We start from the raw sequence: 13,408 nt of genomic DNA, 5'->3' as shown, positions 1-13,408 counted from the left end.
ATTAAGGTAAGTTATATGGAGCGTGTTTGACGAATGTGTGTTTAATGCGATGACATGATGGTCTACATGAGTTTGAAATGATATGAATTTGGTCACATGTATTATGCTTGCTAGAAGTAACCAGTGAAAGTCAAATATGAATTATGCGATCGATATGATCGTTAACATGTACAATTATGTATGCTAATAAGAATGTGATTTCGATGACATGGAAGTATAGGAATCATGTCGAGACGGAATCAAGCACGGAAGGCTAACGGGTCAAGAAGTGGCGAAGAAACAAATATGAATACGGATGCACGAGGTAAGTGATTTCCGTAATCACTTTTAGTTGTTTATGTAAAGTTATTTGCAACTTGATTAAGTATGATAATTGAGGTCAAATAGGAATGAGTTGTATGAAATTGACGAAGTATTAAACGGATCTTAGCTTTGATCCGAACAAGGTATGTGCGTTAGAGTTGTAGTTAAGTGGTAGGATTGGTTAAATATGCAAGGAAGTCCTTGGTTGTAAAGGATGGAGCAATGTTGACAAAAACGCCCTTGATAAGTATATCGGGTAAACAACCTTAAATGTCTATTGGAAACAAGCTAATTGATTAGTGTAATGTTTTGGTCAAGTATGAAAGCGAAATATAGGGTTTTGTATGTCATAGTCCACTTAAAGCGCAAATACCCATAACGGGTCAAAAATAAGCTTTTGAGTGAAAATGGGTTAAAAGGATGCAAGACGTCCGAGAACTTAATCTTTTATGATAAGCGTCAATGAAATTATTAAAGTTCATATGAGATTGAGGTCAAATAAATAGATTATGTTGATAAATGCACGAACGGGTCGAATCATTAGAAAATGATATTATGTCGAATGCATGTAAGATAAGAATTTCCTTAATCCGGAGGTAAGATTTTAAGTTCATATGATAGAATGTGAATTTACAAGCATGTAGGAAGAAACGGGAGGTCAAACGGGTAAACGGTTCAAAAGTTACGCGCGTTTTAGTGCGTTCGGACGACGAAACGAATCTGCAGAAAACAGCAAAAACTAGAGGGCGTCGCCGACGGGTAGGGGGCCGTCGCCGACGGGCAAGGGAAAATCAGTTTTTGTGCTGACGGGTTAATTACCTGTCTACGGGTTTTTGGGCTACGGGTAAATGCAAGGCCCGTCGCCGACGGCCCTAGGGGCGTCGGCGACGGTCTCCCCAAGTCTCAAAAGCTAAATTCTTGTTATTTAAGTTGATTTATGTGTCGTAGGCTTCGGTTTGTTATCCGTGAACTACGACGGACTTTCCAAACATGATTTTTTTTATGGTTCCTTAGATGTTTATGGGCTTTAAACCTAAGTCTAAGACCCTTGTAAATATTGTATGTAAAGATGTAGGAAAGGTATGTACGTATGTGGTTGTGCATGTATGTATGTGTAAAGACATGTATGAGTGTATGCACGTATGTAAGGTCGTAAGAAAGGTATGTATGTATGTAGAGGAGTATGTATGCATGTAAGATGGTACGTGTGCATGATTTAAATACGTAGAGTTTTAACGTTACTAATTATGCGTTGAGGTTGGTATGTAATGCAGGAATGAGAATGTCGGATTCTTACGAAATTTAAGCTCTACCTGAAATAAGAGGATGAGTAAGGATAGTTGGATGAACTAATGTTAAATTGTCGAACGTTATTCAATATTTAATTATATGAGATTAATGTTATATGATGTTGTCGTTGACTAATGACTAAGTTGTATGTGATGCCCACAGGTGCCACACGGACTTCTTCTGCTACTTAGAAAGTGAAGCGGACGTAGATCGAGTAAAGAGCAAGGATTGCACGGATAGATCGGTCATATAATTGAAGTGTATAACGTCTAGAAATGTAAATTTTAGTATAAATGTTGTGAATTCTTTTATAGAACGTTTAACATTTTTAGCATTTGGAACCTTCGCGAAAGTAATGTCGTTAATAAGGAAAGAAATTTTAAAGCCCTTTTCCGCTGCGTCATTTTTAAGGTAAAACGTGTTAGGGCGTAACAAGTTGGTATCAGAGCCCTGGTTTGAGAGAATCAAGTAGAAGGAGGTAAATACTTGAACTCAAACCGGTGTGCTCTTGTGACCAGAACCCGTGCAATCCAAGACTCGATCAAGGCCTAAAGGCAAAAGCAAATGTAAGTATGTATTAGATTATGTAATTGAAGGAAATTAATAGTATGTTATGTGAAGGGTAAGCGCAATTGTTGGAAGGGATGATCCGTGGATGCGGTCTAGGACCGACATCAAGGCAAGTAATAAGGCGAATTGACCCCAGGTACATAAACCTAACGTGTGGGCATATGAAATGGTATAATTAAGCAAGTGAAAGAAAATTTTTAGCAAAATATAATAACTACATGATAAATAAGTTTTGAAAAGGTTACACGAGCCGAAACTAAATTCTTCGGACATAAGGTGGCAATTACGCGAAGGCATGAAACTAGTACGTGGAATGTGTACCTGGCCAGTACACAAGAAAAGTATGACGTTCATGAGACCGTGATAATTATTACAGGTATGTCCAATAGAGTTTGGTAGCAGCTAGGCGTGTGGGTAAAATGGGTAGGAGGACTCTCGGGGGATTGAGAGTACCTTGTAGGAATGAAAGATGTGAATGCAATGCTTGAATCCGTGAGACGGATTCAAGGAATGAAATATGCGAATGCAATGCTTGAGTCCGCGAGACGGATTCAAGGAATGAAAGACACGAATGATGCAAATCCCTTGCGGATTTGGTTATGATAGCGAATGCTATAATAAGCCATGCAAGTCGACCGGTTCAAGTCGGACAAGTCGAGTAAGGGTAAGGTACCATCCGTTTAGAACGGGTGGTCGTGAATGCAATAACGAATGTATGAAGTTCAATCTGTTATACGGATAGAACGAAAGATTTATGTTGAAAGCAATTAACCCGATGTGACCGGGTCGTAAGCGGTATGCTTGAATCTCATTATGAGAGTATATGCCATTACCCCTTTAATTGGGTAATCGAATGTGTAAAGGAAATGAAAGTATATGAGCAAATGGAACTAAAATGTTAAGTATTGTAAGCGAAATAAGTATTATGACTAAATTTTAAAACGGGAAGGCAAGTGTTTGCGAGTAAACACTGGAACAGTGAAGCGATAAGATCGTAAGCAAGTCTGAATTGAAAAGGAGTACAAACATGTACTTCGATACGTATGTATATATAAATAATAAGAATGATATATTAAGAAATGGCCACGTATTGACCCGTTATGAATAGGTCTAACACGCTAATGTCTTAAGAAGGAATTGAGAAAGTATTGATATATAAATGAGGTGATGTGATAAACAACATGTCTGAATGAGATCGAATGAAATGTGTAAATCCCAAATTTTATAATGAGATTGGCAGTAATCATGATGCAATAAAGCTACCTAGGACGGTGAAAGAATGCTCATGAATGGAAGCTCATGTTACCAGATGGACAAGATCAACCCTGTTAAGATACGGGATCGTGAAGGAGCAAGTCAACTCGGGTTGTTAAACGTTGGCTCGTGCCAAGTTAGCGAGGTTAGTAACTGGTTTAACTTGTGGATGTTAAAAAGAAAGTTACATATTGAATAATACTTCTATGCGAACTAGTGGTATTGAAATTGAAAGCTCGTAACTGTGGAAATTCTGATAGAATATAAGAGACGGCAAGAATCGATAAGGAATGCTAACCTTGATGCTCGGCTTGTTGGCCATGTTCAATTGAACAAGACATTGTAGAAAAGATACGCATGACATAAATAACAATAGTAAGCATGGAAATAATGCTTAGTCTTCATGTTAAGTACAGATAAGTAGGTGTAAGAAGGTTGATTCTGGTTGTAATAATAAGCCTTTGAATGATTGCAGTAGGCGTATGATAATATATCGACCCTTCCTATGAGCTTAAAGCTCATCAGAGGTAATGATAGTAATGGAATGTTTAGGATAGCTCATAGTGAACAAAATAAAAGATAGCATATGATGCATGAGTAGTGTGAAATAAATTGATTTATTTTGATTAGTAGATGTATGAATGTAATATGGTTAAATAGGAAGCTAGAAACCAGTTGTGACCTTAGGTCTTTACGAGTAATAATTGTATACATTTGGAATAAGTTCAATGAATGAAATGCTAGTGATAGTATGTACTAGAAACTAGCAATATAAAGTAAAAGACACTAATAAGAGCTCTGGACCAGACCCTGACCTCGTGTGATTATGAAAGTAAATTACTAATTTAAGAAGATAAGGACAATGCGTACGATCATAATTATTCATGATTAAGATTTTTGCAAAGACCCCGAATGACTTATGTTGTAATGTGCCCATTGAATGAGTACAATAGAAGGGTAAGAGTAAGAACGAGAAAGGTTTCGGGGACGAAACCTTCTTTAAGGGGGGTAGACTTGTAACACCCCAAAATTCGAATTATTAAATTCGTTACCATGTTAGTAAAATGAGATACAATAACTAAGTTAATAAACCTAGTTAAATGCCTATTAGATAAGCTAAGGGATGAAACTTGTAACAATTATGATGGAATGTATACTAGAGGGACCAAAAACGTTAAGTGGGAAACTTGATTTTATAAAACAAAATTAAAACACCACACACACACATAGTGTGCGTGTGTGTGTCGATGATCAGGAAGGGAAAAGAGGGTCAAAACCCTAGTTTCTTCAAAATCTTCAAATTGAAGGGCAAGATGAAGCTTTAACTCATAACCGAGCATAGATTGATGATCACCTTCGCAAGGGGATCGCAAGGTATGTCTTAAAAGTTAGATTGGTGATTATGCACGAAGTGGGTTATGTTGTAAATCGCAAATTTGTGTGAAATTGAGCATGAGTATGTGTTAGATTCATCATTTGGAACATGGATTATGCAAGGTTTAGGTTAATTTGATGTTTAAGGGTGAAACCCGTTTGTTATGGTGAAGATGATGACATGGGTAAATCATCTATGTTTAAATTCTTGCTTAAAATTGATGTATTTTGATTTGTAAGATGGATTCTTAGGAGAGGAATTGAAAGAAATGTGATACTAGTATGTTTGATGTTTATGCATGTATGATTCATGTTGATTAGAAGGAAGAAATTGATGAATTATGTATGAGATTAGAAGGATATGCATGAACTAGTTGTACACTATGCTTACAAGGTAGTACACATATCAAAAGTATGATGAAATTATGAAGAACTTAAGATTAGATCACTTGTAAGTGATTAATAAGTAGTTATGAAGTGGGTTTTAGATGATGTAATGTAAATTGATGATTTACTTATGTTAACAATGTTTGGAATCATACATGTGTGTGAGTGTTTAAAGAAATTGGATAAGAAATGGTGAATTATTGTTAGATGAAGTGAACAAAATGTGATGATAATATGTATGATGTTTAATTTTAAATACCACATGTTAGTTAGTAGAAGGATTTGATGAACTATGTATGAATTTAGAAGATTGTGCATGAATTAGTTGTACGTTATGCTTAAAAGATGGTACGCACCCCAATCGTATGATAAAATGTATGTATTGTCGTCCGTATAGTCGATTATGATGTTACGGGTATATAATGATAAGTCGAAAGTTAAACTAAATGAACCGTTGACTTCTAAAAGTCAACCGTGTATAAGAAGGATGGTTAGACGAGTTGTCATAATTGTAAGATTAAGGTAAGTTATATGGAGCGTGTTTGACGAATGTGTGTTTAATGCGATGACATGATGGTCTACATGAGTTTGAAATGATATGAATTTGGTCACATGTATTATGCTTGCTAGAAGTAACCAGTGAAAGTCAAATATGAATTATGCGATCGATATGATCGTTAACATGTACAATTATGTATGCTAATAAGAATGTGATTTCGATGACATGGAAGTATAGGAATCATGTCGAGACGGAATCAAGCACGGAAGGCTAACGGGTCAAGAAGTGGCGAAGAAACAAATATGAATACGGATGCACGAGGTAAGTGATTTCCGTAATCACTTTTAGTTGTTTATGTAAAGTTATTTGCAACTTGATTAAGTATGATAATTGAGGTCAAATAGGAATGAGTTGTATGAAATTGACGAAGTATTAAACGGATCTTAGCTTTGATCCGAACAAGGTATGTGCGTTAGAGTTGTAGTTAAGTGGTAGGATTGGTTAAATATGCAAGGAAGTCCTTGGTTGTAAAGGATGGAGCAATGTTGACAAAAACGCCCTTGATAAGTATATCGGGTAAACAACCTTAAATGTCTATTGGAAACAAGCTAATTGATTAGTATAATGTTTTGGTCAAGTATGAAAGCGAAATATAGGGTTTTGTATGTCATAGTCCACTTAAAGCGCAAATACCCATAACGGGTCAAAAATAAGCTTTTGAGTGAAAATGGGTTAAAAGGATGCAAGACGTCCGAGAACTTAATCTTTTATGATAAGCGTCAATGAAATTATTAAAGTTCATATGAGATTGAGGTCAAATAAATAGATTATGTTGATAAATGCACGAACGGGTCGAATCATTAGAAAATGATATTATGTCGAATGCATGTAAGATAAGAATTTCCTTAATCCGGAGGTAAGATTTTAAGTTCATATGATAGAATGTGAATTTACAAGCATGTAGGAAGAAACGGGAGGTCAAACGGGTAAACGGTTCAAAAGTTACGCGCGTTTTAGTGCGTTCGGACGACGAAACGAATCTGCAGAAAACAGCAAAAACTAGAGGGCGTCGCCGACGGGTAGGGGGCCGTCGCCGACGGGCAAGGGAAAATCAGTTTTTGTGCTGACGGGTTAATTACCTGTCTACGGGTTTTTGGGCTACGGGTAAATGCAAGGCCCGTCGCCGACGGCCCTAGGGGCGTCGGCGACGGTCTCCCCAAGTCTCAAAAGCTAAATTCTTGTTATTTAAGTTGATTTATGTGTCGTAGGCTTCGGTTTGTTATCCGTGAACTACGACGGACTTTCCAAACATGATTTTTTTTATGGTTCCTTAGATGTTTATGGGCTTTAAACCTAAGTCTAAGACCCTTGTAAATATTGTATGTAAAGATGTAGAAAAGGTATGTACGTATGTGGTTGTGCATGTATGTATGTGTAAAGACATGTATGAGTGTATGCACGTATGTAAGGTCGTAAGAAAGCTATGTATGTATGTAGAGGAGTATGTATGCATGTAAGATGGTACGTGTGCATGATTTAAATACGTAGAGTTTTAACGTTACTAATTATGCGTTGAGGTTGGTATGTAACGCAGGAATGAGAATGTCGGATTCTTACGAAATTTAAGCTCTACCTGAAATAAGAGGATGAGTAAGGATAGTTGGATGAACTAATGTTAAATTGTCGAACGTTATTCAATATTTAATTATATGAGATTAATGTTATATGATGTTGTCGTTGACTAATGACTAAGTTGTATGTGATGCCCACAGGTGCCACACGGACTTCTTCTGCTACTTAGAAAGTGAAGCGGACGTAGATCGAGTAAAGAGCAAGGATTGCACGGATAGATCGGTCATATAATTGAAGTGTATAACCTCTAGAAATGTAAATTTTAGTATAAATGTTGTGAATTCTTTTATAGAACGTTTAACATTTTTAGCATTTGGAACCTTCGCGAAAGTAATGTCGTTAATAAGGAAAGAAATTTTAAAGCCCTTTTCCGCTGCGTCATTTTTAAGGTAAAACGTGTTAGGGCGTAACAGTATCGTATCGGTACCAAATTTACTATACCAAATCATTTTCTGTACCAATTTGGTACCCACCTTTTGGCGTTTTCAGAATCGTTACTTTCGGTTCGACACTGGTCTAGCACCACACCTGTATTTACTTATTTTTACCTTCAAATACCATACCGTATAGTACCGAGCATTTTCGGTGCCAGTACCTAATTTCGATTATTTTCGGGATCGGTACTTTCGGTGCCATTACCGGTGCCGAGCTCATCCATATTTTAACATGTTAGTAGCGTCATAACTGAATTGAAAACAACCGAATTTCCAACGTGTAGGACGTGTGGGTTCTAATATTATATATTAGATTATTTAAAATCGTTTTTAGGACGGAGTAACTATCATTACTACGTCATTTTTATCTATGTTTTAATATTTGGTATCCACTTGCCGTTGTCGGCACACGTTTTGCAGACATTGAATCCCCGCCGTAACGCGGGTCAGAAAATCAACTAGTTAAAGATCAAATATGATGGAAAATGAATAGTGGTTGAAATTAATTTAGAGCTAAATCAATAAAAGGTAGATTTATGGGCTGATTGCAAGTCATCATTTGGGTTTGAATTAAATTAAAGATGGGCCTATGAGAACTATTTGGTGGGCTTCAAACGAAAGTCGTTGAGGCTCGAACAAGCAATTTTGGGGGTTTTTCGTCTTCCATTGTTATGGCACTATAATTTGTTTCCCAAGATCATGGGGACTAAAGATTGATTATTTGTTTAACTTTGAAGAACACTTAGTATTTTTTTTGTATTGAACGGTTACAACTATGCTCGTATTAATTCTTATGATTAGTGGCTGTGTTAATTGACAAACGTGTTATAGTACATTATGTAATTGGAAAATTGTCAAGTACAACATAGTTAGCGTAGTAAAGGAAACACAAGTTGTGAGAATTTACATAATCAATGTCATAAATTAGTTAATCAATATAGGTTAGTGTCGACGAGGCCCTTTGGAACACATTTCATTAACTCCGGACATTCTCCGGATCACATTTAATACTCAATTAAGAATTCACACCAAGGATATTCCGGCGACCATAACTCGTCGGAATAAACTCCATTTTCTCCGGCAAGCTTTCTTATTCTCACGCCTGAGCTTGGTCACGGATCCCCCCCCGCGCCCCCGCGGGGTCCTCCGTGGCGAGGCTAACGGTGTTTTGTTTTGTAGGTTAACAAGAAAGACCCATCGGAGCGTTAACAAGCCTCGTTGACCTCAAATCGGAGCTCAGGACTTGACATTTAGGTTTACATAACATATTAAATATTTTATGTTGAACATCGAGTTAACATGGTGTTTAATGATAATTGTGTTAAACATTAGAATGAGTGATAATCAAATGCATCCCGATCGTGCTTAATGCACCGTAGTTAATTTAGTTAAGTATCGAATGATTGGTGTGTAAGTATATGGATGTTGCTCTAGGCCAGTGGTAGGATAAAGATAAGTTATGTCTAGTAGCCTACTAACTAAACATTGTTATCACCGGTTAAGTCTTGCAGCTAAGTAAACAAACCCGAAACCGGAAATGATTACTTGTTTTCATCTTCATAACCTTTCAACTCCTTTTATATTCTTGCTTCTTAATTCCCTTGCAATTTAACATTAACATTTTCTTATTTGTTTTCCCATTCATTTTCTTATTTCTTTTTTATCTCTTGTTTGTGACATGGGCTGCTGATTTTTACAACTGGGCGAAGGACTTAAGGCTGGACCGGGTTGTAGCTGTTGGTGCCGATCACCGAAGACTTCGGATCTTGGAGCGTTATATAAATGGACTCATCACATAGATGAGTTCATTCACCTGTGTTAGATATGTTCACTTGTTGTTGAGTTCATTCACTTCAGTTGTTGGGATATTTTCACTGTCCATATAGGGCTACATCACCTGTGTAAATCTGTGTTAGATCTAGATTGTTCTTGTGTTGAGATTTTTTATAGATAATTATTGTGTTATTTTAAATTCGATGTTACTCGTAAAATTAAAATATAAAAAAACTTTTTTGAGCCCGAGAAACAGTCTTGGGTGATAACCTAGTTAGGTCATTAATGGGTGATATAATAATAAAAAAAAGAAACTACACCACTTTTTATTAAGGAATAATTGCGTATTTTCCCTTAATATTACTCTCAATTGCATATTTACCCAAGCCAAAACTGAAATTGCATATTTCCCCTTGTTCATTGAAATATCTAAATTACCCTTCACTCCTTCAGTAGGAAATCCAAGTTCAAAATACTCCACTCACCACTCTTCATGCGACTCCATGGCCTGCGTCACTGACCGGCGATTCCACGGCCGACAGCCGGTGATTTCATTCTCGGTGATCCAGTTAAACGTTTCAGTTTGCCAGTTACCCCATTCATTCGGACAGCGTTTCCTTTATTCGGCTAGTGATTCCATTCTATCGGGTACGATTTCATCACAGGGATAATTTAATTTCTCCTCATCCTGGTAATTGGGTTTAAATGAGTGGGTAGCGAGGCCAGGTTTTGTAAGTTTAAAAGCGTTCTTATACTATGTTTATGTGACAATTTGATTTATATTTAAGATTGGTTTTTCAATTTGTTTTGGATGATTTCTTATTCGTAAGTATGTTTTGGATCAATTTTTTCACATAGTATTAAAAAACTGCAGGTCATATGTTCATTCACCTTAAATCCACTTTTACTTTTGAAAATCATTTTAATAATTCTTCCACCTCTAATTATATGGTGGTTTAACTTGATAGACAAAACAGAGGTTGCAGCTTCCATATCTTTTGGTACATAAGGAAATTGTAACTTTAAACTTTGGATGGTCAATTTGAGTTATGTTTATGTATGACAAATGGTCGAAGAAGGTTCAGTTCAACACGGGAAGTTTTTACAATATCAAATTAGGACGAGTTAAATGGGTTGAATTGGAACGAGTTACGAGTTTACTTGTCATATTTGTCTTCATGTCAATTGGAGGTGACCGTGCTCACGGGACGAGTTAGATACCCAGATACAGAGACTGAACACGGGGTCGTGCTCACTGAACACGCCCCCGTGCTCAACGAGACCAGTAACTTTAATTAAAACGCCCAGATACAGATTTTGTACACGGGGCCGTGTTCGCTGAACACGGGGCCGTGTCCAGCTTCTGTTTCCATTTTTTGTTTTTGTTTTCTGGTCCCGAGACTCAGTTGTGGTCTGTTGAGTGATCCCTATGGATCAATACTCAGGAGGTTACAACTACACCTTTGAGGAGGATGATTATATGAGAAACTATTGCACTAATTGTGGTAACCCGCACTCGGTACAATATTGTAACTTGTTTCAACCATCCACTTCTTACAACCATTATGAGGAGCCCAGGTACGATCCATCGACTTCATACACATCCTATGAAGACCAAAGGTATGAACCTCCTCCCTCATACTCATATTTTGATGAACCAAGGTATGAGCCTTCATACTCATACTTTGAGGACTCAAGATATGAGCCACCACCTTCATACTCTTATTATGAGGAACCATGGCGTGAAAACCCACCTCATATGAGTACTATGAAGAACAAAATTACGACCCTTATCCATCATATACTAAGAATGAAGAACAATGGTGTGAACCATCTACTTCATATGGGTACTATGAGGAACCAAGGATCGAACAACCGGATTCAAGCTTTGAGGATCCCAATCCTTTCTCTATCACCGAAGTGACCGATAGGATATTAGAACACATTAAAACTATCGAACGTTGCATAAAAGAATCTCGCGCAAGGGAAGAGGAGTCCCGTGCAAGAGAAGAATTAAAAAAAGAAGAAACGATAGTTGAAGAGTTAAAAATGGAAGAACAAATAAGTGAAAAACCGACTCATGAGTTAAACAACGAAAGGGGTGAGGTCGATAACGTTAAATTACAAAAAGAGTCTAATTTAGAAAAAAATAATCTCTTGTCACCTTCTTTTGAAAATCATTGTTTAGTTACCCCTCATGCTAAGTTTTTAAAAGAGCTAAACACTAATGCTAAATTGAAGAAATGGTAAGTGTTAAGTTAACTAATGATCAAACTTCGCTAATAAAAGAAGATCCTTTTGAAATTAACATTACACCGGTTCCATGTTTCTTTCAAAATTCATTTATTAGTAATATCACCATTGATAAAGATCTTTGTGTTAACATAATGTCTAACTACATTTTTGAAAAGTTAAGTATTAGTGATTTCGCTCCACTTCAAATACCCATTTTTCTATCCGATCGGAAAGTAATAAAATCAATCGGTATAGTTGAGGATGTCTTGGTTCAAACAAATCAAATGGTTATTCCAACCGACTTTGTTATCCTTGATGACGCTCCTCTAGTCTTGGGAAAACCTTTTGTAAAAACTCATGAAGCTTTGAAAAACCAGAAATTTAACAATCTACCTCTTCAATTAGGGGCATTCAAAAGGAACATAGATCTTGAGCGTTCAATGAAATATCCTTTTGGCAATAATGACCCCCTAATTGAAGATGAAGATGAGCCACCCGATACAACTGAAGAAGATGACCACTTTGTTGAAGAAGAGGTCGCCATAGAACAAACCTTTAAGGTTCTTGACCTAGATGAGCCACAAAATAAGGTGTCTCCTAAAGACCCACCCATTGAGCTCAAAGAACTCCCTAAAGGTTTGGAATATGCTTTTCTAGACAAAGGTGGTAATTTACCTGTAATTATTTCATCTAAATTAAGTAGCGTAGAAAAAGAAAAATTAGTCAATCTTCTTAAAAAACACAAAGATGCGATCGCTTGGAAGCTTGTAGATATTAAAGGAATAAATCCTTCCATGTGCACGCACAAAATTTTAATGAATGATGACTACAAAACAGTAATACAACCACAACGAAGAGTAAATCCCAATATGCAAGAAGTGGTTAAAAATGAGGTCATCAAGCTACTTGACGCCGGACTAATCTATCCTATCTCCGATAGTCCATGGGTAAGTCCCGTCCAAGTAGTCCCAAAGAAAGGAGGCATGACGGTAATAACCAATGAAAGAAATGAATTAATACCGACAAGAACCGTCACAGGATGGAGAGTTTGTATAGACAATAGACGATTAAATGAAGCAACAAGGAAAGACCACTTTCCTTTGCCCTTCATTGATCAAATGTTAGAACGACTATCTGGCCATAAATTTTACTGTTTCTTGGATGGTTTTTCAGGATACTTTCAAATCCCGATAGCACCTGAAGACCAAGAAAAGACAACTTTCACATGCCCCTACGGAACTTTCGCCTATCGACGCATGCCATTCGGTCTATGTAATGCGCCTGCAACATTCCAACGTTGTATGGTGGCCATTTTCCATGACATGATAGAAAAGACAATGGAAGTCTTCATGGACGACTTTTCTATCTTTGGAGACTCATATGACCAATGCCTCGATAACCTTGAACGAATGCTATCCTGATGTGAGGAAACTAACCTCGCCCTTAACTGGGAAAAATGCCATTTCATGGTAACAGAGGGAATAGTACTCGGTCACAAAATCTCAAGCGAAGGAATGGAAGTTGATCGAGCAAAAATAGAAACTATTTCTCGATTACCTCCACCATCCTCCGTTAGAGCAATCAGAAGTTTCCTAGGGCATGCCGGATTTTATAGAAGGTTTATCAAGGACTTTTCGAAAATTTCAAGACCTCTAAC

This window comes from Helianthus annuus, chromosome 17, assembly GCF_002127325.2.
Source record: "Helianthus annuus cultivar XRQ/B chromosome 17, HanXRQr2.0-SUNRISE, whole genome shotgun sequence".
In the NCBI taxonomy this organism is placed as follows: domain Eukaryota; kingdom Viridiplantae; phylum Streptophyta; class Magnoliopsida; order Asterales; family Asteraceae; genus Helianthus; species Helianthus annuus.
Note: the sequence above shows the minus strand (reverse complement) of the source record.